The sequence below is a fragment of the Rutidosis leptorrhynchoides genome, chromosome 8 (assembly GCF_046630445.1).
Source record: "Rutidosis leptorrhynchoides isolate AG116_Rl617_1_P2 chromosome 8, CSIRO_AGI_Rlap_v1, whole genome shotgun sequence".
In the NCBI taxonomy this organism is placed as follows: Eukaryota; Viridiplantae; Streptophyta; class Magnoliopsida; order Asterales; family Asteraceae; genus Rutidosis; species Rutidosis leptorrhynchoides.
The window spans coordinates 365,747,235-365,753,400 of NC_092340.1; the positions used below are offsets into that span (position 1 = coordinate 365,747,235).

The window sequence follows — 6,166 nt, forward strand, 5'->3', positions numbered from 1 at the left end:
GTAAAACTGAATCTCAAAATTTTTGAATTACTTTTATATATTTAAATACCCTTCGGTTGTTTTCGACGATTCGCGAACAATTATATGTAAATAGATACATATATACTATAACATGAAAAGGTAACAATGTATTAATTGTTTGATACCGTACATTAAACTTATTGGTTTAAATATCTATTCGAATGTATATGATAAGTTGAAATATTTATTATTAAAATTTATTTATAAATAACTTCCAATGTGTATTTAAAAACTGATTTATGTATATTAAAAAGATATATACATATATATAATAAACGATAGTAACATTCGTTTATTGATTCAATTGATATTTAGTTAAGTTAACTAAGGCGTTTAAGATGAACCAGTTAAACACTAATTTGTTACAGTGTTTTTAAATTGCCACATTACTCAAAATGCTACAGTGTTTTCGAAATCACTATTTGCTACAGTGAAATTGACTTTGCTACAGTGAATTGCTACAGTAAAATTTGACTTTGCTACAGTAACTTTGCTACAGTAAAACACTATTATAAAAATGTGTTTTAACAAATAGCGAGACGATGATTTATAGAAGTAAATGACCAAAACACTCGAAAGTTTAAGATACACTTTGAGTGATATAATTAAGGGATAATTTAAGGCTATATTTTGACAAAGGTACGTGTCACGAAATGTAAAATGCAAGTTTTCTAAGCGTACGAAAATGCGTTCGAGAAACCGGAACCGGGACATAAGTCGAGTGATGACGTACGACTTATCGGACCAAAAATATCTAGTCTACTATGCACAAGAATAAAATATAATATATAAATAATTATATTAATTATTTATATATTTATATTTATTTTATATTATGTCGACAAGCTAGGAGCCAAAACAATGTGAGCTGTCCCTGGTCCTCATGCGAGTCGCATGGCCAGAAGGCCATTTCCATGCGAGTCGCATGACTCCAGATTCCAGGCCAGGTACTATAAATTCAGGTGTTTTGCTCGAATGAAAAATCAAATATATATTACTCCGTATAATATTTATTATTATTATTATTATTATTATTATTATTATTATTATTATTATTATTATTATTATTATTATTATTATTATTATTATTATTAAGATTATTATTAATCTTATTAATCTTATTATTAGTATTATTATTTTTGCGATACAAAAATAATAATGTACATCAAATATTACGACGGAGTGCTGTCCAAGTAATTTTCAAAATGAGTTTTCGAGCAAGCTAGAGCTAAGGAAATTATGGGTTATTGCCAAGGAGGTTATGGGTAATGTTCGGGGGTATTTTTTTCTGAATCAAACCTCGTGTTTATCATCTCCGATGCGTCTACGTGCTTTCCTGCAATATTGTATATCAATATTAAACAGTGAGTTCATTTGATTCCCTTTTACTCTTTATATTTTTGGGACTGAGAATACATGCGCTATTTTTACAACTGCTTTATTAAATGCTTTTGAAATATATTTTTAACTGCGAATACATGCAAATGCTTTATTAACCGATATACAATATTTATATGCGTGATTTTCATAAGATCCCTTTTACTCTCTACATTTTTGGGCTGAGAATACATGCAAATGCTTTATTAACCGATATACAATATTTATATGCGTGAGTTCATTTGATTCCCTTTTACTCTTTATATTTTTGGGACTGAGAATACATGCGCTATTTTTACAACTGCTTTATTAAATGCTTTTGAAATATATTTTTAACTGCGAATACATGCAAATGCTTTATTAACCGATATACAATATTTATATGCGTGATTTTCATAAGATCCCTTTTACTCTCTACATTTTTGGGCTGAGAATACATGCAAATGCTTTATTAACCGATATACAATATTTATATGCGTGAGTTTCATTGATCCCTTTTTAATTGCTTTTGCAATATATTTTTGGGCTGAGAATACATGCAAATGCTTTATTAACCGATATACAATATTTATATGCGTGAGTTTCATTGATCCCTTTTTAATTGCTTTTGCAATATATTTTTGGGCTGAGAATACATGCACTTTATTTTAAACGCAATGGATACAAGTACATACTAAATTCTACACTGAGTTTGAACCGAAAATCCCTTAACTTTGGTAACTAGTAACTGCCAGTTATAAGAACTGGTGGGCGCGAGTAGTAGTATATGGATCCATAGGGCTTGACATCCCCGTTCGAGCTAGAGCGCTAGCCTTTTAACGGACGTATGCTATTTGAGAAGCGTACACGTTGGTTTGCGTGTATTATTAAGATGATTATACAGAGGGTACAAATTATATAAACGTTAAAGTTTAGTTACCAGGGTGCTCAATTTTGTAGAACCGATTGATAAACGTTTCGGATGAAACAACTGAAATCTTGTGGTCCACCTTTTATTTAAAACATAATGATAAACGTTTTGAATGAAACAACTGAACTTTTGTAATCCACATTGATATACGGATTATGTGTAATATTAAAACTATGAACTCACCAACCTTTGTGTTGACACTTGAAGCATGTTTATTCTCAGGTTTCTAGAAGTCTTCCGTTGTTTGCTCATACGTGATACAAGTTATGTGCTTGGAGTCATACATGCTATATACAAGAAACTTGCATTCATCAAACCATTACCATGTATCTTATTTTGACTGTATTGTCAACAGATGTATAATTGTAAACCATTTAAATGGTGATTGTCTATACGTAGGAATCATCAGATGTAAAAAAACCTGGAATTTATATATTCATTTATGAAATACCTTTTCAAACGAATGCAATGTTACAAAATGTATCACATAGAGGTCAAATACCTCGCAATGAAATCAATGAATGACGTGTTCGTCCATATGGATTTAGAGCGATCGTCACATATATCATCCGAATTTGAGCAATGAAATTTCTGCTGACTTTTGAATACAAACTTTGACCTCGAAATTCGAACTCGATAATTCGAATTAGGATCTGTAAATTTTTGAACACGATCACTTGATGAATTGAAACAGATCTGCACTCTTACATTTGCTCAAATCATCATGAATTAATCCGGAGCTCAACTCGGTTATCGTTTCGGTTAATGAAGAACTCGAACAAGTTGATGAAGAATCTATTGATGTTGTATAGAATCAATGATGTACGAACATTAGGATTTTGATTTAGATCACTTATCACAGCTCAAATTGTAATAAGAATCATCATTGAATGATTAATGTAATTTTCCTCCATGAACACGTTCGTACAGTAACTTGAATATTAATATGATTTGTTTTCAGATATGAAAATGAATCTGATGCTTTTTTTTTAATATTGTAATCTGATTTTGAATAATCCATAATGAAGATCGGGAAGTGTAATCGTGTAACCAACGAGCTTATAGCTCAGTGGTACCCGATGCCTTTGATCCCTGGGCCCACAGTGGGGGAAGCTTTGACCCGAAGAAAGGCGCAAGTTCGATTCTCAGTCTGGGCGCCCCGCATGGAATTATTTCTCCCTCCGGGGGGGAAATTTGTGAAGTGTTTCGGGGGTCTAGCTAGCTGGGGTAAAAATCGTCTTGCCGTCACTGTGGTACCTGGGAGGAGGTACTTTGCCGGCACAGGTCTCTTTCGGGGTGGGATTGGTGGGTGCTACGGCACACAGGGTTAGCGTGTCCCTGCCAACTTACACGTTTTGACCCGAAAGTGTAATCGTGTAATGAATTGTGTTTGTGTTAGTGATTTAATAAAGGGTGTTGGTTAATTGATTTGGTTTCTTGATTGGAAATTAGGGTTTATATTTTTTTAGGGATGAATTAGGGAGAAGTTAAGCAGATAAGGAAGGGGTAAAGGGAACAAAGAGGAAGAAAGACTAAAATAGACAGGAAGTAGATGGGAGGACGAGGGATGTAGTGTTTTGATACATTAGGGACGATGAATGCACAAAAAAAAAAGAACATGGATTCAAATTTGATGTAAAGTTCAAGGACGAAAAATAAAATTTTGTCTCATCAAAATCATAACAATTTACAGAATGATAAGAAACCAAACAGTGTTTCGGGGATCAATTTGGTCATAACTCTTTTCACCTTCGAAGACCTGAATGGAGACAACGGTCTGCTGGTCTTGATAAGTGGTGAAGACTTGAGATTTCTTGGTTGGGATAACAGTGTTTCTGGGGATCAATTTGGTCATAACTCCTCGGACGGTTTCAATACCGAGGGTAAGCGGGGCCACATCCAAAAGAAGGATATATCTGCCTCATAGTAAAACACAATCAGTCACGAAGTAGTAATTATTATTTTTATTATTTAATTTAATAAAATAAGAAAATGGAAAATATCTTTATCATGACATAATAAATCGTGTACCAAATTAGGAAGATTGGATTTACCTTTGGTTTATCACCACCTTCTCCACTCAGAATACTAGGGGTGAGTAAAAAACCGAATTAACCAAACCGTAACCGTATTAATCATTAAAATCGAACCGAATTAACCAAACCGAGCACATAACCGCGAATTTGGTTAATATTTATGGATTAACCGCAATTTGTGGGGCGGTTATGAAAATAAAAAATATTCGCCCCACTTTAACCGTACCGCCCCACTTTATAATTAATATTTAACATTTAATATAAAGTATATTTAGTCGACCACTAAATTTATATTAGTTATTACAACTTTTGTACATCATTAAATAGGATATCACCTTGCTAGTCATCAAAATTATAAAATTATTCGAACTTAAAATATCCCTTTCTTTATATAAATTGTTTATAAGTTGATCACAGTTCATTGTTAAATGTGTTTAATATTTACATATAGTTTTGAGTTGATCACGTGTTCATGATTTTGAGTTGATCACGATTTCGAATTCATTACAATAAGTTTACATATGGTTTGAAGTTCTATATTATATCTTTTAGCTTCAAACATTATATAGTAATTCTGCTAAAAGTTTGTTTGTTAGACGCAAATTTATTGAATTTTTGTGATAAATGGTTAACCGAAATAACCGTTTTAATCTACACGTTAACCGAATTAACCACATTAACCTAACCGTTAATTAACCGAACCGAATGGTTAAAAATATTGATTAACCGAAGTTTGGATACGGGGGTGGGGTTTGTCCTCAAGCGCCCCCAACCGCCCCATGCTCAGCCCTACAGAATACCACCTTGAACTGCAGCCCCATAAGCAACTACAGCTCCGTTTGGCATTTCTCAAGACCAGCGTCGTCCATTACCTTCTTCACGGGTCCCATGGTCTTTCTGAACAAGTCGTTGTTCAATTCCTCAAAACGGGCTCAGGTCAATGGCTCATAGAAATCGATACCATCATAGAGTGATTCAATTTCAACACGGACTTGGTGTTGGCTACTCAATGCTCACTTGGCACGGTTTTAATTTAATTTGTTGATTTTATTAAAGTATAAAATTAGGGTTTTTAATTTGGGAAAGATGAACATGAGATGATGAGGATGAGTGTGAAAATATAAGTTAAATAATAAAGATAAGAAATAAAATAAAAAGACAAAAGTACCCTCACATGCTTTGCACATGACTGAACAAATGGATGCAATTGACAAGATCTAGACAGGAGGACGAGAGATGTAGATTTTTGACACATTAGAGACGAGGAATGCACAAAAAAAGTAAATGGAGTCAAATTTGATATAAAGTTCAGGGATAAGGAATGAAATTTTGTCAAAAAATAGAGATTATCTTTTTGACCTTTTCTCGATTCATGTGTGTCATTCTCTTTCAGGCAGCATCCTAATTTTTTTTGTATCGTATCAATTTTATCGAATGTCCCCCGAAAGGGACAAAAAACTCATCATTATATATTAGTTTTGTTCTTTTTAATCAATCAATAACGATAAGTTCCAACTACTCAATCAAATATCATATAAATAGCCACCTCTAGCTTTAAAAAGATAGTCTAATGGTTGGGTCTCTGAGTTTCTTGCAAGAAATTTCGGGTTCGAATCATGTCTATGAGGAATATTTGTGGAGGCTATGGAAGGATAGCCAGATAGTAATCTTTCTATACTACATATATGATCCGAGTATTGAGTCAGAGAAAAACTTTCAACCTTTATATTTTTAGCTTTAAAAAATATATCAAATTTCTCAAACACCCTATATAAATATGACAATTTGATTAAAATAAAATTTCAATTGTTGTTCAATATTT

General features: G+C 32.8%; 1 non-coding gene across 1 annotated transcript; it reads right to left on the reverse strand.

Moving 5' to 3' along the window:
- Positions 1-5,691: 5,691 nt before the first annotated feature.
- On the reverse strand, positions 5,692-5,796 carry LOC139865245 (U6 spliceosomal RNA). Its single transcript, XR_011764765.1, has one exon. It is a non-coding gene; the product is annotated as a U6 spliceosomal RNA (small nuclear RNA).
- Between the last annotated feature and the right edge of the window lie 370 nt (positions 5,797-6,166).